Source organism: Acomys russatus, chromosome 12 (assembly GCF_903995435.1).
Source record: "Acomys russatus chromosome 12, mAcoRus1.1, whole genome shotgun sequence".
In the NCBI taxonomy this organism is placed as follows: domain Eukaryota; kingdom Metazoa; phylum Chordata; class Mammalia; order Rodentia; family Muridae; genus Acomys; species Acomys russatus.
In genome coordinates this window covers 34,757,383-34,782,598 of record NC_067148.1, presented here as the reverse complement: position 1 = coordinate 34,782,598, position 25,216 = coordinate 34,757,383, and the positions used below count along the sequence as shown (strand labels likewise).

At 39.7% G+C, this 25,216-nt stretch overlaps 1 long non-coding RNA gene across 1 annotated transcript in view; it reads left to right on the top strand.

Moving 5' to 3' along the window:
- The window catches only part of LOC127196465 (uncharacterized), a 182,972-nt gene that overhangs the window by 130,396 nt on the left and 27,360 nt on the right, over positions 1-25,216 (top strand). Inside the window, exon 3 of the long non-coding RNA XR_007831484.1 lies at positions 14,100-14,164. This is a non-coding gene — a long non-coding RNA (uncharacterized LOC127196465). The remainder of the gene's footprint in view (positions 1-14,099; positions 14,165-25,216) is intronic.

Below are 25,216 nucleotides of genomic sequence, written 5' to 3'. Positions count from 1 at the left end.
AAAAATTGTTAGAGTTTCAAGATGGTCCAATGTGTAGAGTGGCTTGCCACCAAGCCTGAAAATCTGAGTTCAGTCACCAGAACCTACACAGTAGACTAGAAAATGGGAGAACTGCCACAAGTTATCCTCTGAGCTTCTCATGTCTTTTGTTTTACACAGAGACAGAGAGAGAGAGACAGAGAGACAGAGACAGAGAGAGATAGAAGACAAGAGAAGACAAGGGGAGAGAGGAGAGGAGAGAGGGGAGAGAGAGAAGAGAGAGGAAAAAAACAGATTTTCTTTCTTTTTTAAAAAAATTTTTTATTTATTCTTGTTACATCTCAATGGTTATCCCATCCCTTGTATCCTCCCATTCTTCCCTCCCTCCCATTTTCCCCTTATTCCCCTCCCCTATGGCTGTGCCTGAAGGGGATTACCTCCCCCTGTATATGCTCATAGGGTATCAAGTCTCTTCTCGGTAACCTACTATCCTTCCTCTAAGTGCCACCAGGTCTCCCCCTCCAGGAGACTTGGTCAAATGTGAGACACCAGAGTATGTGAGAAAGTCATATCCCACTCTCCACTCAACTGTGGAGAATGTTCTGACCATTGGCTAGATCTGGGTAGGGGTTTAAAGTTTACAACCTGTATTGTCCTGGCTGGTGCCTTAGTTTGAGTAGGACCCCTGGGCCCAAATCTGCCTATCATAATGTTCTACTTGTAGGTTTCTAGGACCCTCTGGATCCTTCTACTTTGCTATTCTCCCATGCTTCTCTCATCTGGAGTCCCAATAGGATGTCCTCCCCTCTGTCCCAGTTTCCTGGTAAGTGAAGGCTTTCCTGGGACATGCCCCTTGGGCTAGTATGCAGATATAAGTGAGTATATACCATTTCAGTCTTTCTGCTTCTGGGTTAACTCACTCATTATGATCATTTCTAGCTCAATCCATTTATCCACAAATTTCAGGAATTCCTTGTTTTTAATAGCTGAGTAGTATTCCATAGTGTGTATGTACCACAGTTTCTTTATCCACTCTTCTACTGAGGGACACTTAGGCTGTTTCCATGTTCTGGCTATTATGAATAAGGCTGCTATGAACATGGTTGAGCAAATTTTCTTGTTGTGTGCTGGAGCATCTTCTGGGTATATTCCAAGGAGTGGAATAGCTGGGTCTTGAGGAAGCACTATTCCCATTTTTCTGAGGTAGCACCAGATAGATTTCCAAAGTGGCTGTACTAGTTTGCATTCCCACCAGCAATGAAGGAGTGTTCCTCTCTCCCCACATCCTCGCCAGCATGTGGTGTCGCTTGAGTTTTTGATCTTAGCCATTCTGATGGATGTAAGATGGAATCTCAGAGTTGTTTTGATTTGCATTTCCCTGATGACTAAGGAGGTTGAGCATTTCTTTAAGTGTTTCTCAGCCATTTCATATTCCTCTGTTGAGAATTCTCTGTTTAGTTCCAAGCCCCATTTCTCAATTGGGTTATTTGGTTTGGTGGAGTTTAATTTCTGGAGTTCTTTATATATTTTGGATATTAGCCCTTTGTCGGATGTAGGGTTGGTGAAGATCTTTTCCCAGTCTGTAGGCTGTCGCTTTGTTCTCTTGACAGTGTCTCCTGCCTTACAGAAGCTTCTCAGCCTCATGAGGTCCCATTTATTAATGGTTGACATTAAGACCTGGGCCGTTGGTGTTCTGTTCAGGAAGTTGTCTCCTGTGCCAATATGTTCCAGGCTCTTCCCCACTTTTTCTTCTAAGTGACTTAATGTCTCTGGTTTTATGTTGAGGTCTTTGATCCACTTGGATTTGAGTTTTGTGCAAGGTGACAAATGTGGGTCTAGTTGCATTTTTTTATACATAGACCTCCAGTTAGACCAGCACCATTTGCTGAAGATGCTATCTTTTTTCCATTGAATGGATTTGGCTTCTTTGTCAAAAATCAAGTGGCCATATGTGTGTGGATTCATATCTGGGTCTTCGATTAGATTCCACTGATCAACCAGCCTGTTGCTGTGCCAGTACCATGCTGTTTTAATTACTATTGCTTTATAATATAGTCTGAGATCAGGTATGGAGATTCCTTTGGAGCACCTTTTATTGTACAAGATTGTTTTAGCTATTCTGGGTTTTTTGTTTTCCTATATGAAGTTCAGAATTGAACTTTCAATATCTTTAAAAAATTGTGTAGGTATTTTGATAGGGATTGCATTGAATCTGTAGATTGCTTTTGGTAGGATGGCCATTTTTACTATGTTAATTCTCCCGATCCATGAGCAAGGAAGATCATTCCATCTTCTCAGGTCATCTTCAATCTCTTTCTTCAGAGTTTTGAAATTTTTTTCAAACAAGTCCTTCACTTGCTTAGTTAGAGAAACTCCTAGATATTTTATATTGCTTCTGGCTAATATGAAGGGTGTGGTTTTCCTAATTTCTTCCTCTGCAAGCTTGTCATTTGTGTATAGGAGGGCTACAGACTTTTTTGAGTTAATTTTGTATCCAGCCAATTTGCTGAAGATATTTATCAGCTGTAGGAGTTCTCTGGTTGAATTTTGAGGGTCACTTATGTACACTATCATATCATCTGCAAGTAGGGATAATTTGACTTCCTCCTTTCCCATTTGGATACCCTTGATCTCCTTTTGTTGTCTTATTGCTCTGGCTAGAACTTCGAGTACTATATTGAAGAGATATGGAGAGAGTGGGCAGCCTTGCCTTGTTCCCGATTTTAGAGGAATTTCCTTGAGTATCTCACCATTTACTTTGATTTTGGCTATTGGCTTGCTGTATATAGCCTTTATTATGTTGAGGAAAGTGCCTTGTATCCCCGATCTCTCTAAAACTTTAAACATGAATGGGTGTTGGATTTTATCAAATGCTTTCTCTGCATCTAAAGAGATGATCATGTGGTTTTTTATTTTCAGTTTGTTTATATGGTAGATTACATTGATGGATTTCCGTATATTAAATCATCCCTGCATGCCTGGAATGAAGCCTACTTGGTCATGATGAATGATATCTTTGATGTGTTCTTGTATTTGTTTTGCAAGTATTTTATTTAGTATTTTTGCATTGATGTTCATAAGAGAAATTGGTCTGAAATTCTCTTTCTTTGTTGAGTCTTTGTGAGGTTTAAGTATCAATGAGACTATAGCCTATAGAATAAATTTGGTAATGTTCCATCCATTTCTATCTTTTGGAGTAGTTTGAAGAGTATCGGTATTAGCTCTCCCTTGAAGGTCTAGTAGAATTCTGCCTTGAAACCATCTGGCCCTGGGCTTTTTTTTTTTTTTTTTGGTTAGGAGACTATCAATGATTGCTTCTATTTCTGTAGGGGAAATGGGACTATTTAGCTTGTTTATCTGTTATTCACTCAACTTTGGCAAGTGAACTTGATCAAGAAAATCGTCCATTTCCCTTAGATTTTCAAATTTTGTGGCATATATGCCTTCAAAGTAGGATCTTGTGATTCTTTGTATTTCTTCAGTGTCTTTTGTTATGTCTCCCTTTTTGTTTCTGATTTAGTTGATTTCAATACTGTCTCTCTGCCTTTTAGTTAGTTTGGCTAACGGTCTGTCTATCTTGTTGATTTTCTCATAGAACCAGCTCTTGGTTTTGTTGATTCTTTGGACTGTTTTCTTAGTTTCAAACGTGTTAATTTCACCCCTGAGTTTGATTATTTCCAGATGTCTACTCCTTTTGGGTGTTTCTGCTTCTTTTTTTTCTAGGGCTTCCAGTTGTGTCATTAAATGCTTATGTGCGATGTTTCCAATTTCTTTTTAAAGGCACTTAGTGCTATGAATTTTCCTCTTCGCACTGCTTTCAATGTATCCCACAAATTTGGGTATGTTGTTCCTTCATTTTCATTGAATATCAGAAACTCATTGATTTCTTTCTTTATTTCTTCCGTGACCCAGGTGTCATTTAGCAGAGAGTTGTTTAGTTTCCACGTACGTGTAGGCTTTTTGTTATTTCTGTTGTTGTTGAATTGCAGCCTAAGAGCATGGTGATCTGATAGGATACAAGGTATTATTTCAATCCTCTTGTATCTATTGAGGCTTGCTTTGTGACCTACGATGTGATCGATTTTGGAGAAGGTTCCATGGGGTGCAGAGAAGAAGGTATATTCTTTCTTGTTTGGGTGAAAGGTTCTATAGATATCTGTTAGATCCATTTGACCCATGGCATTGGTTAATGATGTTATTTCTCGGCTTAGTTTCTGTTTCAATGACTTATCCTTCAGTGAGAGTGGGGTGTTGAAGTCTCCCACTATTATCGTGTGGGGATCGATGTGGTTTAAGCTTTTTTAGGAGATCTTTTAGAAATGTGGGTGCCCTTGTATTGGGAGCATAGATGTTCAGAATTGTGATGTCATCTTGGTTGACTTTACCTTTGATGAGTATGAAGTGTCCTTCCTCATCACTTTTGATTAATTTTGGTTGAAAGTCTATTTTGTTCGATATTAAAATGGCTACGCCTGCTTGCTTCTTGTGACCATTTGCTTGGAATATTTTTTTCCAACCTTTTACCCTCAGGTAATGCCTATCGTTATGCGTGAGATGTCTCTTGAATGCAGAAGAATGTTGGATCTCCATTCAGTTAGTCTGTGTCTTTTTATTGGAGAATTGAGACCATTGATGTTGAGAGATATTAATGACCAGTGACTGTTAAGAGTCTTAATTTTGATGTTGTTTCCAGTCGAGCGTTTGTGTAGTTGTGTTTTTGCCATGGGATAGTTATCTATTTCCTGGGTAGTTTTGGTTGTAGCTTGACCCTTTGGGATGGAGTTTTCCTTCTAGTACCTTCTGTAAAGCTGGATTTGTGGTTAGGTACTGTTTGAATTTGTTTTTGTCATGGAATATTTTGTTTTCTCCATCCATGGTTATTGATAATTTTGCTGGGTAAAGTAGTCTGGCCTGGTATCTGTGGTCAATTAGGGTTTGCAGGATCTCTGTCCAGGCCCTTCTGGCTTTTATGGTCTCTGCTGAGAAGTTGGGTGTAATTCTGATAGGTTTTCCATTAAATGTTATTTGGCCCTTTTCCCTTGCAGCTTTTAATATTTTTTCTTTGTTCTGTATGTTTTGTGTTTTGATTATTATGTGACAGGAAGTTTTTCTTTTCTGGTCAATTCTATTTGGTGTTCTGTAGGTCTCTTGTATGTTTATAGGCATCTCTTTCTTTAGATTGGGGAATTTTTCTTCTATGATTTTGTTGAGAATAGTTTCTGGGCCTTGGAGTCTGATATCTTCTCTTTCTTCAATGCCTATTTTCCTCAGATTTCTTCTTTTCATGGTGTCTTTAATTTCTTGGATGTTTTGTGTCAGGAGTTTTCCAGATTTGGCATTTTCTTTAATGGTTGCTTCAAGATCTGTGATTGTATCTTCTAGTCCTGAGATTCGTTCTTCCATGTCTTGGATTCTGTTAGAAAAGCTCACCTCTGTGTTGCTCGCCTTCTTCTCTGAGGTCTCACGTTCTCGTTTTTCTTCTGTCTGTGTGTTTATCATTGAATCCATTTTCATCTTCAGATCTTGAACTGGTTTTTTGATTTCTTTCATCTGATTGTTTGTATACTCCTGAGTTTTCTTCCATTGCCTCTTTATAGGTCTTCAGAGCTTGAACTGTTTTATCTATTTCTTTCATCTGGTTGTTTGCATTTTCCTGCAATTTTTGCAGTTCCACTCTATGTGCTTCTTTTATGTCTCTCACCTGTTTCGCTGCGTCTTCCTGCATTTGATTACGAATTTTATTTGTTTCCTCCATTATCATCCTCATTACTAAGGATTTGAGGTCATTTTCTTGTATTTCCGTTGTGTTTGAGTTCTCTGGGTTGTTTTCTTTGGGATACCTGGAAACTGGAGACGCCATGTTGTTTTGGGTTTTTTTTGCGTATGCTTTTACGCTGTCCTTTAGACATCTTGCTGTCTTTGTTTTTGTTGGGTAGCTTCCAGAGTTGGATGGAGGGAGTCTGATGATAGATTCACTTGTTTTCTCACGATTTCCTTAGGCTGGAAGCTCTAATGCTTCACTGGTATGGATGGTAGGAGGTTAGCCCTGTCGTTTTGGACTCTTACCGCCAGTGATCCTCAGCTCCCCTGTGCTGTGGGTCTTGCAATCGTTCTGGGTCTCTGAATGAGCATTGGGTCAAGTCAAGGTACCCACAGCCTTCTGTGTCCCCTGCCAAGTCCAGCCAGGAACACTGGGCCCAAACCCGGCCGAACTCAGCTAGATTCTCAGGGCCTGAACCGTCGGCAGAGCTCAGCTAGGGATTCTGGACCCAAAATGCACACAGGATCCAGCCAGAATTTTTTGGCTGGGACTGTGCACCAAGCTCAGCTAGGGGCTTTTTGCCCAAAGTGCATGCTGTGGTCAGTTATTGACTCAGGGCCCGAACTGTCTGCCAAGCTCAGCCAGGAATTCTGGATTCAAACTGCACACTGTGTCCAACCAGAGTCTTAGAGCCGGAAATGTGCCTGCAGCTCAGCTAGAGTCACTGGGCCCAACTGTCTGCCAAGCACAGTTAGGGACTCTGGCCCCAAACTGCACACCGAGCTCCACCCGAGTCTCCGGGGCAGAATTGTGCACCAAGCTCAGCCAGGGACTCTGGACTCACACTGCGTGATGAGTTTAGCCCGGGACTCCGGGCCTAAACTGCGTGGATAGTCCAGCCAGAGTCTTAGGGCCGCCGAGCCTGTGCGCACAGCTCAGCTAGAGTCTCTGCACCCAATCTGCCTGGCAAGTCCAGCTAGGGCCTCTGGGCTGAATCTGCGTGCTGACCTCAGGCTGCGTCAGCACCCCAGAAATGCCCGCCGAGCTGAGCTAGTGTCTCAGGCAGAACTGCTTGCTGAGCCGAGCCAGCGACTCCGGTAGAACCAAGCGCTCTGCCCAGCCTGCGTCACAGCAGGGGAGCTGTGGCTGAATTGAGCTAGTGCCTTGGGCAGAATTATTGCTTGCTGAGCAGAGCCAGCGTCTCCATGGCACTGCGCACTGAGCTGAACCCAGGACTCTGGGGCCGAACTGTCCGCCGAGTCCAATCTGGGTCCCAAGGCACCAGGCGACCCAAATCCTGCCCAGAGTCCCCTCTCCCGCAGCAACTCCCACCGGCCACCACACCAATCCTTTCCACTGGAAGGCTCTGAGCTGCAAACCTCAGCCACTGCCGCTGGTGCCGCTGGTGCCACTGCTGCTGCTGCCTCTGCCGCTGCTGCTCCGATCCGAGAAAATCCGCGCTCCTTCCGTGTTCAGGGGCACACAAGTCCTCCGCACCCTGGTCCCTCCAAACCGTGGAGCACTCCCGCTGCTGTGGTGTGGGGACCTCGGTGTTCCTGGCTCAGAAATCTGTGCAATTCCCTGAATTGTTCATTGGAGCCTCCAAACACGGTCCACACTGCTCGCGCCATCTTGGATCTCCCTGCCAGATTTTCTTTTTTATATATACTTTTATTGAATGTCTGTAATTTGCATGTCATGCACCAAAATCCCTCTCCTCCCCTCAGTAAAATAAAACAAACAGACAAACAAGAAGTCTTGTCCCAGAAGCTGTAGTGTATCACGCACCACAGCCTTTTGTCCACATATGTTTACTTTAAAATGTTCATTGCTACGAGTCATGGGTCTGGTTGGAGGCCTACACTATCGTTACTGGATCCTCACTGGGACTGCTGCCAGACATCCTGTTGTTGCTGTGTGTCAAGGAGATTCTTAATCTTTCATGAGTGCACATACACATATAGAGAAATAAATAAAGATGTGAAAACAAAACAAAAAGTGAAACTAAGATTATGAGGTCTTCTTCAACTGTAGAGATGATTGTATTCAACATACATTATTTATAAATATAAAGCAAAATTATATGATATTCTGAAAGTAAAAATACATATTTGTAGTCTTGTTTATGTACAGTCTCCTTATATAATATGTAGTATGTCTTAAAAATGGAAATTTCTTAATTCTAAGTTTAACTTCTCTCTTCATCTTCTGATATAGGTATAAATGGAAATTTCTTACTCTAATGTTTAATTTATTTCTTCTGATAACTTTTGAATGTTAGTATGAATTACTGACTAGTTAGCTTAAAAGTCCAGGTATTTAATTTTTGCTTCATCGTATACCCGTTGTGTAGCCTTGGAAATTTTGTAAAGTATGGGTATTCAACTCTCAGAAATGTCAAATAAAAAAAGTGTACCCAAAGAAAAAGCACATCACAGATATTTAACCATTGTATGAGTTTCATCTCTTATGTTTTTAAATTAGGCACTATTTTTGAATACACTAGTGAGGAAAAACTGGAAACTAGCTAGGCTCATAGGTAACCTTGTGTCACAGTAACCAGATGATTGTAATGCATTTTATTTTTGCACCATGATGATAGATAGATGGATGATACACAGATGCTAGATAGATAGATACATATATGATAGATAGATAGATAGATGATAGATAGATAGATAGATAGATAGATGATAGATAGATAGATAGATAGATAGATAGATGATAGATAGATAGATAGATAGATTTTCAAGCCAAAGTGCTTCCATGATCATAAAGAAAGGTTAAATTGGGGTGGGGTACATAAAAAGAGAACGCGCCATCTTGTACCCTTCTTATTGCTATTTATTTAGAACAATCAATCCATTGGCATTCCCATTGCAGGACAAGTCTAAACAAAACCTCAGTGAGGATAAAAGATGGCCCAGGCAACCCCAGCACCAGTTGGCTCTTTGCTTCTTTGTAGATGAACTCAGCTTCTCATTTGCACTTGCGGAGAGTTCAGTAGAGATACTGAATATGCTGCCTTCAGAGGGCTCTTGGTGAATTATATGTAAAGAATTGGTTCAGTATGTAAATAATATAATAAATAGACTTTTATATGGGCTTCTTTCACTTACACCATGTTCAAGGGTCACTTTGTGTATTGCCAAGTGATACCTACTGCTTATTTATACCACAGCACTATTTTTTGCCTGTAATCTTGTTCATGAGCTCTCACACTTCACATTAAACAGCTGCTGTTTGTTTTCTTTTATGTCTATCCCTGTCCCTCATATTGGTTCATGCAATATCTTGGTACCTCCTGATGTTTCTCTTCATCTTTGTGCGTTCGATATTTTGAAATCCACCTATACATGAGATCATAACAATGTTTTTTTTTCTGTGTCTGGCTCGTTTCATTGCTCCAGGCTCATGTTCGCTGTGACAAATAATAAGACCTTGTGTTTGTTTTATGATTAATGATATCTACATGTATTTTTTTATTTTTGTTCAGAAGCATTTGCAGCACACACATTTTTGTCTGTTCAGTTGGTGTCTGACACTTGGGTTGTTTCTGTATCTTGGATGTTCTAAAGAGTGTTGCAATAAAGATGAGGACAAGTGCTAGTCAATTCTATAGACTTTTGTAGTTTCTCCTGTTATGAGACTAATCCATGGGACATTTCCATCTTGTAGGTAAAAGTAATTGAATTTTGTTACTTTGTATCATTTAGACTGTGATGATTTTTTTCACAGTTTTTCTGTCTTTGTTCCCCTCCCCTTCTTTCCTTCCATCTGTCCTTCATTCCTTCCATCTTCTTTTCCTTACCTGCTTAACTATGATTATTATTTTATGTAGACCAACTTAGCAGAAGGAAGAAATGTTTGTGATAAAGAGGACAAGACAATATTACAATATTTCGAGGACTTTGGTATCATAATACTTTGCAGAATACTTACACACCTGCTTGCTATTTAGAATAAGAATATAAAGAGGCCTGAATGAGAGTATTTTATTTATTAATTTTTTGAAGTGAAAATTACACTATTTATGCTCTCACTCCTTTTGAGACAAGGTCTCACTATGTAGTTCAATCACCCTTGAACTTTCATTTCTCTTCTTTCTGAATTGAGAGAACACAAGCATGTACCACCATGCTCATCCATAGTCAAGTTTAAAAGAAATTCAAATTGCTTTGGCCCTGAGATAGCCTTCATTAACTGTTATCATAATTTTTAATTTAAAAATTAAAACATAGTGTATTTTAATACCAACAGAATCCTAACAAGCTCTTTTTGGTCGGTTAAGAACTTACAATCTCTTTCTGGGTATTTTGCAGAATTCAAAGAAAGTAGGAGAGAAGTTTAACTTATTTTAAATGAATTTAAATCCTGCAGTCGAAATCAGAGTAGTGAATTTTTATGGCAATGTAAATAAAATGTGATATTCACACAGAATGCTTAATATAAACAACAAGGAAAGCAATATAGGCCACAAAGATAACAACTTTTCTTGTGTTTGGACAGTCTAATCCATCCATTACTGTATTTTTCACATTGACCTATTAAAAGATATTTTTCATATATAAGAATTGTTCATTATCACTCCTCCCACTCCTACTCCTCCCATGTTTTCCACCTGAAATTTATGACCTCTGCTTCTTCAATGATTATTATATTAGTATGCAGATAGAGAGGGAAGAGAGGGGAGAGAAGAGAATTGACTAAGGCTGTCCAGTGTTGTCTAGGGCTAACTACTTGGGATTGGACAACCAACCAGGGGTACATCCCTGGAGAAAAAATTATTCTTTCTCAGCTATCGTTAATTGACTGTAGCTCTCAATCTAGGGCCCAGTGAAATTTACTCCAGTCACGTTGGCACGTCAGCCGTCACCGTCATTATGCACATCCTCTTTAGCAAATCATACTGTTAAGACCTCATGGGCGCAGCCTCTTTGTCGTGCTCAGAAAGCGGAGAGCAGCAGGCCTCTGGCACTTACAGTCTTTCCAGCCCCTCTTTTGGGATGTTCCCTGAGCCTTGCATATATGCAGTGTAGCTTACCAATCATGACTGGGCATCCCATAATCATTGTTCTCTCTTTCGATCTGCTCTGGGTCTTTGTAACACTGCAGTCTGATGGGCGGTGAGAGCTACAGGAACCTGTGGGTATAGAACTAGTGTTTAGAGTGCAGTTAAGGGGAAATGGTTAAAGTCTGTTCTCCTCAGGGTCTATGACGTCCTGGCTTTGATTAGTCGTCTTGGGCTACATACATTATCAGACATGGGTTCCTTCCTATCGAACAGCCCTTAAGTCCAGTTAGACAGCTGTTGGTTGCCCTCAAAATAAAAATGTTGTTATTGCACCACTGCAGTATCTGGCTAGGCCAGTCACTTCTGTGATTCATAGGCAGTTCCAAAACCTCTAGTGAAAAAGAAAATTGGACATTTTGAAGAGATCATTATGTAGAAAGGTCACTTGGAGGAGATCATAGTGGGGAGAATAGTAGCTAGTGGAGAAGATCCACTAAAATGTGAAATCATTTGTAACATTGATGACAACCATCTATATGTAATGTGATTTATTCATTTTGTAGCTGAAGTACAGTAGAAAGAGGATAGTGGTAGTGGTCATCTGTGTAGTGTAGATAAGAAGTCCACCATGGCTTTCTCTTTATAGGTGAATTGCCCAAACTAATGAGCCTCCCCGCCCCCCGTGTGTGTGTGTGTGTGTATGTGTGTGTGTTGCCCATGGCCTTTTGCATGCTAAACACGTGTTCTACCACTGAGCTGAACTTTCAGCCCTGAAAGAAAACCTTTTGACAAGTGTACAGTGCATAAGCAGAACTGCATTAAGGGCAAAACTAGCTATAATTTTTACTGAGTAATTTAAATTTTAGAATTTAGTATGTATTGCATCATCCAGTGGCTAGTTTTGAGTGATATCTCTGCTTCTACATGCACACACACACACACACACACACACACAGACTCGCACACATACACACATTTACATACAATCTTTAGGTAATCCCAGGGAGTTATGTATTGTCATATCTAGGAGGGACCAAGGGACTCTGCCTCAGTTCAATATTCCATTTTCATGCTTGTCAAAGGAATGGTGCCAATAATGTCAGAAGGCCTAGGATCTGATGATTAAGCTGGTTCAAGAACATACATCTGCCAAGGGCAGTTGACCTATCTAATTACCAGATTAGAAAAGAAAGAATTGCTGTTGATACAGTCACCCACGGTTTTTGTGTCCTCACACACCACCCAGCACAGACATTAGGCAGAGCTGGTTCTCAGAATGATTGCAGTGTAGTGTCCTAAAAGGGAAGATCATTGCTTTGGCAGATCAGAGGTTTAGAAAGTCAAAGGATCTTCCTGGAGTCTGTTTTCCCTGTAAACAGCAGAAGAAGAAAGAAGAGAAAGTCACCATGGGAGGGGACAGTGGGCCAGTCAGGAAGCCAGGCTGCTGCTTCTGCCTGGGAAGTTGGCTGCAGGCCTCAGGCCTCAACTTTCCCTTCTATAGAACAAAGGGCAGCAGGGGTGTGGCTGGGTGGTTTCTGAGGATGTAGATATGGATCAGGTTGCTCTCATAGAAAAGAACAGCAATGTGAATATTTATGAATGCAGAATTAGCTCATGGTCCAAAATGAGTTAGAGCATGCAGAAGGAAATGAAGAGCTATCTTACTGGATTCAAAATCCACAACATAAAACTGTCAGATCTTTCTAGAAGGAGACTGTCTCCACTATAGTCTTGTTCTCTTCCCCAGCATCACCTTCTCTCTCTCTCTCTCTCTCTCTCTCTCTCTCTCTCTCTCTCTCTCTCTCTCTCTCTCTCTCTCTCTCTCTCTCTCTCCCTCCCTCCCTCCCTCCCTCCCTCTCTGTTCTTACTTTTTGTTTCTGGTAACCATGGTGATCCTTCCTCTCAGCAGCCTTCTTCACAGCTGGCCCTTTTGATATACAGAAGATTTACTCCACTTACTGGCAAAGGGTTCTAACAATGCTTTAACAATCCATTTAGTAAGATTTTTCTCCAGCATAATAATACATGAGAACAGTTATTCTACAGTGAGGCCCCCTACATAAGGGACAGTACATGACAGGGACATTCAAATGTTCACTTCTGTTGCTAACATGAAATGGAGGCTAAACTCCCTGTAATGGCCCTCCCCCCTCTCCTCAGGCACCTTAATGTCCCAGCCCTCAAACTCCTTGCTACCTCCTTTTGTATGGGACCAGAATAAAATTATGGTGCACAAATATCACATGGCAGGCCTTGTAAGAGAAACATTGCTAAGTGCGTAATTATCACACTTACAAAGCCAGTAAATTTTCTATAGGAAAATATATGCCAGTATATGCATTTCTTTATTAAACACTGTGCTTTGCAACATAAATAACAATATTTTAAATATTTTAAAAAATAATTCTGTTCATCTGTCAGTGACAAAAGATCAAAGAACTTCATATAATTATTAAAATTCCCATAAAAGACCACTTACTTATATCCAGTGTGTGTAGCTTAACTTGCTTGTAATCCTATGTTCCTGAAAACAGGTCTCTCAAAGCTCTCTCTAAGCCTTCCACTATGTGTGTATATGTGTGTGTGTGTGTGTGTGTGTGTGTGTGTGTGTGTGTGTGTGTGTGCGTGTGTGTGTGTGTGTGTAACACAAAGGAGACCATATGATAACATTCATAGGCTTATAGACTCGACTCCGGGTGACACACTGGGATAGAGGCAATTAAAATGCCTGTCAGGCATTTGGTACCACAAGTCCCTGTAGCAAATCGCTAAATCCTAAGCCAGGGCAGCATCCTATTGTCAGTGAATGATGGCGGAGCCGAGTGACTTGTCATCATTCTCGAAAATTCCAAGCCTAGTGAGCTCTCTCTCCCTCTCCTACTTGCCTTATTTTCCTTTCCGCCACTGCGGGGACTTTTTCTAATTCGCAGCTTCCCTTTCCCGGCACACACAGACAAGAGCTGGTGGCTTTCAGACTGCGTCTGTCTGTAGCGAGAGAGGGAGAGCAAAGGGAGTGTTCTCGAGCAAGGTTCCGCAGCAGCTCTGACGGACTCAATTCAGGGTCATTGCTGCATATGCACCGGTAATGCTTTAGAGCGTTTACATTTTATTTTATTTTAATCCACGTTTTCAAAGGATCTGCCTCGTGGTGGCCTTGGATTACTGTGTTTTAAATGCGTTATTGAGCTTCAGATTCAACCGCAGCGTTTGCTGTACCACAGACTCCAAGGTGTAAATTGATTATCTGGCTTTAAGGGATGAATGGACTTATTGGTGAGTTACGGTTTTTTTATACTCAGTCGACAAAAAGAAATATATGTGTTTTCTTTTCTTTTGTTTCTCTAGATTCTTCAGCTTGTCTACAAGAGAGGAAGCACTGATTGGGAACCACTCAATCAGAAAATTTAAAGGTATGGCATGTTTTATTTGGATGTTTAAATGAGAGGAAGTCGAGAAAGATCTGGAATGTTTTTATTTAGGTTTAGCCCTTATGGTTGGTCTTTTATCCCTTAGTGGATTGTCTGGTCATTGTCTATAAGATGTAGGATTTCTTATGCAGATTTTTACCATTTTCCAAGGCTATTTTGAACAGAAAATATCTTTTAAAACATGCCTTTTGTCTGTTGTAAATTATTAAGAAGTATCAGTCTGTTTAGCTCATTTGTAATGTTTGAATTTTGTCATTGTGACAGTTAACAAAATGTCTAAAAAATCTGTATCACAAAGAAAATATATTCATTTGAACTTAAGAGAAATACGTTAAAAATGATTTTAGCTGAAGATTTCCTAAGGATCCATTTTTAAAAAACATTTTAAATAAAATGGTTCACTCTTTGTGCATGGGATGAGCACTGAAGACTAAAGCCCAGGCATGACTCAGTGTTGTTAGGTTTTGTGAATAAAATATTGTAATTTCTTTACTAACGTTTTAGTACACAACAAGGAATATATTTAAAGTAAGATATGATTACCTCTTGAAAGGGCTTAGCATCATATATGTGCTTTATTCAGAATTAATAGCATAAAAAAAGAAATGTTCTCTCTCTTGCTATGAAAGCAGTTGAATCCATTGATCTGGGCCTTATGCCTGGCATAAAAAAATATTATTTTTAAACTTAGCATCTGGATGTATATTGATTTGAAAGGGCAGTTATGGATACTGCCTGCTCTTTAATTCTTTAACGTTTTCTTTGATATTAACATATGTTCCTGTCCATAAATCCTATAGAGTAGTCATTTGCCTTTTAAAAAAAAATGGAAGACATTTTCTGCCTTCCTGAGAAGAAGCCAGTACCACCCCTTAAACCTTCTCTTGGCATCTCTATAGAATTTCCCTTCAAGATTGACACTTTAAAATATCTCATACAGAAGGTTTAGCTTTATAAAAAACTATACGTTGAAAAAATGGTCGAGGCAACCACCGTAAGAATGAGATACCATAACTATGGAAATGCCCACCGTGAACATGAGTATTTGCAGCAGCTGAGGGAGACTAGTGCATTGTCCTCCGTTAATTTTCTCTGCAATGTGTAATCACATGTGACTTAATTTATTCATTCCACAAGCATAGCTGAAAAGCCTGGCCTCCCTGGGTAGCTCCAGCTCAGGAGAAGGGAGCAAGGGTGATACTGTCCACAGGCTTCCAGAACGTAGGCTGAGCCACATAGGATTTTTGAGCAGGAAAATAAATTGTTTAAAAATAAATCAGTGTGCTCTCAAAGGTGATGCCGTGCTGCTTCAGACATGACATACATTCCAAAGGAGTGGTCTTTCAAGACACACGAAATGATTATGCACTTTTTTTGTCTCAGAAATTATTCAGAAGACTTGTGTATACAATCACCAAACAAGACCCATCCCCCACCCCCACCCTACCCCCAATGGATGTTGTAAAACTCTTGAAATTATCTTTTTTTTTTTTTTTTTTTTTTTGAGGATTTGCTTAGAGTAAATGAAAATATTTCATGTTTGGTGAAATTTTTCTATTGTTATTTTCTTATCTGACCAAATCCTCATAGAACACACACACACACACACACACACACACACACACACACACACACACACACACACACACACACACCACGGTCTGATTCCTAGCTTTCAGATGGACTCAGAAACTTGTCATATTTATTTTGAGCTTTGTGGTGTCTGTGCTTATTTAAAAAGATGACATTTTCATTGCCCTATTCAACAAAAAGTCTGCAGTACTCCGTCATTATGAATTGCTCAGCTCCATTACAATTCGCCTAGGCCCTGGAAAGGTGGCAAGTGCCCACCTAGGGGCCCCTGTGGCCTTCTTTTCCATGGCCGTTTTGAAAACACCTAGGGGGTATGCTGATGGACTTCGTGTAGTAAGAACCAACTCGTTAAGATAGCTGCAAGGGACTCAAATCCAAACAGACTTGAACACTGGAGTTTTAAGGCTGGTCTCAGTGCCAGGCTGTGACTAATCAATATTGTCTGGGCAGTTGTTAACTCCTTAACTGAATTTTCTTTCAGTCATAAATTTAGGCACATAAAATAGTGGCTGAACCACAACAGTTTCAGTTAATATTTAATTACTTAATTTATAAACAAATTTGTTGTTTCTCTTTAAGGTCTATTTTGCTTTCCATACAATGACACATTAAGAGTAGAAACTTGACATTTCTTGATGTTTAGCTACTCAAAATTTATGTGTCTGTTTGTCCGTGTGTCCAATTAATGATTATTAATGTATTGTGGTGTTGGGATTTGAACCCAGAACACCATGAATCTGAGATACTGGCTGTACCACTGAGCTACATCTCCAGTCCCAGAAAAGCTGGGCTGTGTGTCAAAATTCATACAGATTATGTGGAAAATTATTTTTCTGAATATCAGTTAAAGAGGAAATTTTTATTTCAGTTTCATCAAAAGGAGGGGGGGAAAAAAAAAAGGCAAACTGCAGCCTGGGCTTTGCTTATGGGCACCTCCCACACAGCACTCCCAGGCTCCGCTCTGTTGCCCGCACCTCAGGTCTCCTGCCAAGCTTCTGCGGTAGGAGAGGGGCCAGAGGACTTGATCTCTTGGTTTCTCTATAAATGCTAGAAGTGATATTATACGAGCAAGAGAGCACTGAATGCGACATAATATGAGCAGTGGTGGTGGCACTTCTGTAATGCCAGAATTCAGGAGGCTGGCACAGGAGGATCACCAATTCTAGGCCAAAGTGAGTCTGGGCCGCATAGTTCGAACCTGATATAAAAAGCAAAAGCAAAAAAGGTACCTAGATTTTCACCCTATATATTTAAGGACTCAGTAAAGAAACTTCTAGAATCATAATAACTGCAGAGAATGCTATTTGTTGTTGTCGCTTGCTTTTGTTGATTAGAACTATAGCTTGGTATTATTAATTCTCAGCCAGACATTACCCTAAGATTTTAGCATGGGATATCCCATTCTTTGTCATTCTCAGATGTAGAAGCAGTCTCCATTTTATAGATGGAGCGAACTGAGGCTCCAATTGTATAATTTCCAAGTCTGGCCGGAAGCCCTCATAAACATTCAAAAACATTAAAGTTCTCTAGCAGATTTTTGTACATAGTTATTTTCTTTATATATATATATATATGTGTGTGTGTGTGTGTGTGTGTGTGTGTGTGTGTGTATGTATATATATACACACACACACACACATTATGATCAAACAGTATACTCTGCCGAATCTCATTTACATGTAATAAAAGTATGTTCTTATATATTAAACATATATGTAGCACTCATGTTTTCACATATTTTACATAATATATTTAATTAGTACATTCTTCAAAGGCAGCTGGCAGATAAATTCAGAAGGTTTTCTTTTATAATTTATTTATTTTGATTTTATGTGCATTGATATTTTGCCTGCATGTATGCTGTGTGAGGGTGTCAGATCTTGTAGTTACAGACAGTTGTGAGCTGCCGTGTCGGGGCTGGGAATTGAACCCAGGTGCTCTGGAAGAGCTGTCAATGCTCTTAATCTCCGAGCCATCTCTTCAGCCTCATCAGAAGTTTTAAAATTAATTAATAATGCATTTTCTTCTCATTGTTATGAAGTCTTATTAGTTGAACAATCTGTGTGTGAACACTAGAGAATCCAAAAGTGAAGTACCACAACTCATATCTTGTAAAGACTTTTAAAATGGAAATTGTCACAAAAAAAATGTCTAAAATAAAGTGAAAAGTTGTGTCATGAGCTTTGTGAAAAACATTCAAACTCAAGGACAAGTAAACCATACAAATAACCAGGGAACTAACAGTATGTATCACAGTATGTATTACAGGTATATATGATAGATAGTATGTATTAAGATTCTCTTCTTGTGAACCCATGGCTTATACAGAATAGCTCCTGCAGTTATCTGATGCAGGACAGCAGGACAGAGAAGCAGTTCAGTCCCTTGTACCATATCAGACATGTCTACTTTCCACAAGGACTTCACTGTATGGAGTCCATGGAAAATGAGGCATTTGGGGTAGAATCCAGGAATGAACCCAAGTGGTCAAGGGGGATGCCCCACTGGAGGAGCTTCCAAAAAGCAAATATTAACTTTTTAATTAATCAATTAGGCTTTTATTGAGTACAATCATAAGCAGTGAAGGAGTTGGCCAAGGCTGTGAAACACAGATGGAGCTCATATATTCTAGAACATAGATCAGATCAAGGAGCCTCTTGAGGAAAAAGGTCTAAGAGTCTATGTATACTACAAGGCTATATCATGTAAATTTACTATTCCCCCCTTTTGACTACCAAAAATAAAAATGTCATTGAGATGGATTTAACATAGTGGAAGGTTGAGTTTTTACTTTTTGCTTTATAGTTGTGTAGTTTTCTTCTTATTCAGTAGGAAAATATTTTTAAACAGAACACAACTATGGCCAAATGATTTTCAGATTATTTCTCTTACAGCTATGTATGAGGCTGTTGAAATAAGCATATTGCACAAGGCATCATTTTAGGTGCAGCTATAAAGGGGAGAAAAAGGCCCAAAGAGCACTGGTTGTGGCTATGAAAAAGGTCATGAAAGTAAAAGATGCTTCTGAGCCTCTAATTACATCCAGATACATCAGCTGATTGACTTGGGAGAGACTTGGCAGACAAGTGATTCAAAGGTGACTTCAAAGTTTGAATTTGATGATGGAGGAGTGACTCGGAGAAATGTGACTGAGAGCTACTTGCAGGAAGTAGTTCTCTTTTTATTGAGCCTTGAATTTATAAGAGACACATAGCAGACAGCTATGTTAAAACATGAAGATATGTGGGTGAGGCATGAAGGATGGATGTGTGAGTGGGCTGGGGTAGGAGATTGGAGATCATGTAGATTCAAGATAGAAAAAAGAAAGGTCTACAGGATGTGGGTGATGTTGCCAAAAAAACGTGGTGATAGAAGAACCAAAGAGAAGAGTTTAACAGCACCTTCATTACAGACACGGAATTAGACATGAATTGGCAATGTAGAAGGAACAACCTGAAAACAAACAAAAACAGCAAAGAAGAGCATAGCAAATGAGTTTGAAAACAAAACTAATACTTGAAACATTCAGAAAAATTAAAGGATAAAAATTTTCAATCAATCTACATTTTTAAAGCTTTATAAATCTATATGTTATATAAGAAAAGAAACAAGATTCATCCAGAATTTTGCAATGTATAGGCTGTGGCTAATCTCTTTTAAACATTTTATCTCCTTTCCTTTCTTTCTGTTGTATTTGCATAATCAGGACCATAATCGAGTTTTTCCTTTTCCTGTTCATCATGATCTTAAGACTCTTACATTTTCTCACTTGCATAATTTTCTGACAGACAGACATTGATTATCTTTGTTCGCCTCCTCTTCCAGTTTGCCATGGTCACCATAATGCAACATTGGACTCATTTGTACCTCAATCCTACAGCTCAGGTGACTTCCAATGGATGTTACCAAAGACCAAAATAATATTCGATATAGTTAAATCTGTGGCCAGATAAAATATGGTAGTTTCAAACCATGCCTCTGGTTTGTTCCAGGACTCCATTAATGCCAGCCATGTGACAGCTTATGGCAGACACCTTCAGTGCAACTCTGGTGTAGATCAGTTAAGCCCGCTTTATAAGCGAAGGGACAGAGACTCCGATGGTTGTACATATATTAGGTTTGAACCTAAGCCAGGCTCCAAGCCAGTCAAATTATGGGGCATACACAAGATCTTATAAGGTAAATAGCTTAATGAGCTAAGGACTTGGGGAAAAGCAAGATAAAATCAGAGGAATGCAGGGAAGCAATGGAGGGTAATTGTTAAGGTGAGAAGATTCCAGAAGAAGTGAGATAGAGAGGGATGGCTGCATATATAAGCAGAAAAAATACATTTATAGAACAAAGTCCTAATAAAGTAGGGATAATGAGTAAAGATGAGGATTTGGGGTTGGGTAGTAAAACCTTATGCAAAAAAGTTGGGAGTTTCTTGTGGTAAAGAAATGATGTCTAGTCTTTACTCTAACCTGGAGGTAAATTCACCCATTCAGCTAGTGACTATTTTTTTACACTCTAGTCTCCATGTTCTTTTCCTGGCCTCGTGCAGTTTCCTTCTAGAGGAAGAAATTACCAGTGAGTTAACAAGTAAAATTCACACAGTGCTGCCATGACCACTTTGGGGAGAGCGGGTCCTAAGAAGGAGATCTTAGGAGAATTACCTCCGAAGCTGGAAAGCAGAAGGGTCGGGAAGGGATCCTGTGGAACTTCAGATTCTGAATTCTAATGCTGGACGGGAGTCTGATGCTCCGCATTTGCACAAGAACCAGGTAACAGTGTTACTGGGTGGCACTTTTGTTAGTGAGAGGTTAGAAGGCAAATGCGCATCCTCACAACAACAGGAATGAGTTGAGCCACTGCTACTAGCAAATCTGGTGCTTGTGCAAGAAGATTGCATACTGCCCAGCCTCTCTGAGGTAAGAGAGAATTGCCTCTTTACTCCTGAGCTTTTGTCATTACAGCCGGTTGTCTGGTGAATGATCCATTAAACCAGCCATAATGAGCTGTTGGCATTTCATTCTATCTGCCCATGGTCTCTGCTTATTACACCATAATGAATTCTTGTGGTTCAAGTTTGAAAATGAGATTGTATATTATAACCCCAGGCCAGGTTCTGAACTCCAGTTCTCTATTCCTGCATTCTTAATGTATTTGACACTCGTCTCTGCCTAGAGCAATGGTTCTCAGCCTGTAAGTTGCGACCCCTCTGCACTGAAAAGCCCTTTCACAGGGGTCACCTATCAGATACCTTGCATATCAGTTATTGATTTACATTATTATTCATAGCAGTAACTAGATTACAATCATGTAGTAGCAATGAAAAAATTTTGATTGTAGGTCACCACAACATGAGGATCTCAGCATCAGAGAGGTTGAGAACCACTGGCTTTAGAGGGTCAGCCCAGTGTCCACTTAGCCTTCTATCGCCCTCTTTATGCAAAAATCCCAGAGCCTGCTTCCTATCCTTTTCCATACCTGTGGGAGCTTTGCGTGAGTCTTCTTAGGGCCACATAGAGCTTTTTTAAAAAAACGTTTCTTTAATTAATTTATTCATATTACATCTCAATTGTTAGCCCATCCCTTGTATCCTCCCATTCCTCCCTCCCTCCCGCTTTCCCCCTACTCCCCTCCCCTATGTCTGTGACTGAGGGGGACCTCCTCCCCCTGTATATGTTTAGAGAGTATCAAGTCTCTTCTTGGTAACCTGCTATACTTCCTCTGAGTGCCACCAGGCCTCCCCATCAAGGGGACATGGTGAAAAATGGGGCACCAGAGTTCGTGTGAAAGTCAGACCTCACTCTCCACTCAACGGTGGAGAATGTCATGTCCATAGAGCTTTTAAGATTAACTTCTGATTTAAGGAGAAAGTACTCTACTTGTAGTCCATTAAAATAATTCCTCCCCAGCGGACCATTCTGTTGTTGGAACTATATTCCTCTGAAGAGCTCTTCAGATTGCTACAAGGAGATGCATGTGTAGACAGCTGCGTGTCTTCAGTGGTTCAGTATTCGTAAGAAACCTTGGTGCATGGGGCTGGAGAAATGGCTCAATAGTTCAGTGCACCTAGTGCTCTTGCAGGTGACCCACTTTTGTCCCAGCACCCACATGGCAACTCACAATCACCTGGAATGCCTCTGGCCTCTCTGGGATCCTACACACAGGATGCATGAAAATTTATCCAGGCAAAATATAGACATAAACTATGTAAATTGTTTTAAAGACACCTTGGTACACTGTCAGAAGGAATATAGCTTTCCATCACCATTGCTGGATTAGGATGAAAAAACCAGGGACATTGACTTCTGTGAGTCCTTTCAGACCATATACGAGAACTTTAAAATATCTAAGAAAAATAAGCCATCAAAGAAACAAGGCTTGATCGCTATAGAGAAAGAGTAACTTAAGTGTGTGTTGAACATCAATGGCACTTTTTCTTATTAGTTGACCTTTTTTACAAACCTAATTTTATTCGTAACCATGCCATGACTTTCTAGACTTAGCATTTTCATTTTTCAATTTGGTAAATGCTTAATCAGCCTAACAGGAACAAATAATACCCTAGAAACATGAATTTAAAAATTAAAGTGAAACAACAAGTTAAATTCAGGCGAAGAGAAGTCCACAAATTGATTACATTTCCCCCAAGAATGCTTAGGAAAGATATTTGAAAAGAGATGCAGTCTCAGACACTTTTGTACCTATTCTGTCTACACTAAATGCTCTTGAACATATGCCAAGGTGAAGCAAAGAGAATGAGAGGGTGTGTGTGTGTGTGTGTGTGTGTGTGTGTGTGTGTGTGTGTGTATGTGTGTGTCTTTCTATATAGACAGTGCTGGTGGTCTTTATATAATTAAGCTGAAACTGAAATTTTTCAGAATATGAATACCATGTCTTGTCATTTTGGCATTCCTTCTTATTCCTTGAATGGTTGAGGATTTCAGAGTGGCAGAGTATTCTCTCTCTCTCTCTCTCTCTCTCTCTCTCTCTCTCTCTCTCTCTCTCTCTCTCTCTCACACACACACACACACACACACACACACACACACACACACACAGAGAGAGAGAGAGAGAGAGAGAGAGAGAGAGAGAGAGAGAGAGAGAGAGAGAGAGGAGAGAGAGAGAGGAGAGATGTCACCCCACATATGCACACACATACATGTCTCTCTCCCTTCCCTCTCTTCATTCTTCTTCCCCTCAAAAAGAAGTATGAATCTATTATCTTTTTTCCATGGATTCTATTTAAGTCTAATTCATATGGTTTGAATTAACCTTTCTTAAAATTCCCTCCCAGTGTTAATGACTCTGGATTATGGCCATTAAAGAAGCCGGATGTGCACTGATCTCCATCTGGCATTAGTTAAAACAAACCTAGTCCATTTAACACCTTATAACCAAAATATAGTTCTCATAATATGTAGAGCTGAAGAAATGATGGTTCCTTTTGGAAAGATCTTATTCTGCTTCCAAAATTAACAATAGCTGTATTCATTTTTTTTAACTTGTCCTGTTTTCGTGTACATTTTAGAAATCTCTTGCCTAGTTGTAAGCATTTGTGACTCAATCACGGAAAAGGATACAGTATGGAGACATTAATGGTTCTTCCCACACGGTGTCTAAGTGCTTCTGGTTAGCATGCATTTTAGTGTACTTGGAGGTGAATTTGAGATTTCCCAGACTCTTAAAAATAAAAGCCTAAGTAGGCTGTCTCATCTCAAAGTGTAGGTGCAGAAATCTCTCAAATAGTTGACAGGATTACGTTGGTAGTTTGGAAATATGGGGTGTAACAAGCAAAAGAATTCATGATCCCAAGTAAGTCGTCTTAACTCTGCTCAGAATGCTGTACTTTTCATTTCCAGTACAGTGGAAAGCCCAAAAGGTAAGAAAAAACAAACAAACAATAAATGCAACATCATGGGCAAAGCACACAGATGTTTTCCATTCTACTTTCTGTGCTGTGCTCATGAAACACCAGCTTATACTTTGTTGGAGAAATCTATTTAGACTCCAAGAAGGAAGAAGGAAACAATCCTTTGAACCACATTTTAAGTTATGCACAATATATTCTGATATGCAGTACCCCAAGGCTCACAACAGTCTGTAGAGGGTGAAAAGCAGACATTATTGTCTTGTTGATATACTTCTTCCAGATTGATGAATCAAACAACCTGCCTTCGTAATGTACTAGGAAACAAAACCCTGGGAGCTTGTGTATTTGCCCAGACTCCAAAGACTGAACTTTCCATTACTTGTACACCCAAAGTGTGGTGTGTGTGTGTGTGTGTGTGTGTGTGTGTGTGTGTGTGTGTGTGTCCGTGTGTGTCTGTGTGTGTTCATAATGTATTGACTTGACTGCAGAAAGCTATCTGCACTCAATGGATTACCATGTCATCCCCAAACATCTTTGCTTTAGTAAAAGTTCACAGATTCAGATTACAGAAAAGTAGATCTTAAATCTGAAACTATCATGGGAAACAAATGTGACTAGCCGATGGTGAGAAAGCGAAAGGGAGTGTAGTTGGATATAGGAGAAACATGCTCAAAGTACAGTATGAACCCCTGTATAATACTTGTTAAAAAACAAAAAAAAAGTGTTTAAGACCACAAAGTAGTGTTAGGAAGACGCTGCTTGCATCTCCATAACCCTGTTGTTTCCTAACAGCCATCTTCAAGAACATTATTTAACCCCTTAAACTCTCAGTGTGTTCATCCAGAACACGGGCGACAATTTTGCCTCCTTGAGGCGTTTATTGTAAGACTTAGGTAAGTCTGTTGAAGAAAAAAAAAAAAGATTTTAAGATGAGCTCATATCATTAAATTTGAGGAAGTGAACATTATAAACAAAATTAAACAATGAAAATAACTGGTGGGATATACTTGGTGTGTAATATGGTGGAGTTGTAGACACTGAAGCTCTATTGAGAAGAAATTAAGTTGAGAAAGGAAATTTTCAGACATGGCAGTCTCTGAGTCCAACATACTGGAAGCTATGGATGAGAAAAGAATGCTTATCCTAAAGTATCAAAGCATGAAATTCCTAATGATAGCCATTAAATAAATAAATGAATGAATAAACAAACAAACGAGAACACATCAGACAGACAATGTAAAACACGTCACTGGGAGCCTGCTGGGCCATATGTACTCAAATGAGTATAAGTTTGTAGAAGACTCCTTTTTAGTATCAATTCAGTCTCAGTTTTCAATGGATCTAGTGACATAGCATAATTTACATTGAGGGCTTTATACAAGGGAACATGAGTAGAATCTGTTGGCATATATATACATATATATTTATATATTATCCGCTGCTCAACTTGAGTCCTAGGAACCAAACTTGGGTCTTTTAGAAGAGCAAACTAGGGCTCATAACTGTTTTGCTATTTCTTTCCATCCCCTTATAGCCACTAATAATGGAGCAAGTGCCACTACTTCAAGCGTTAGGAGTCA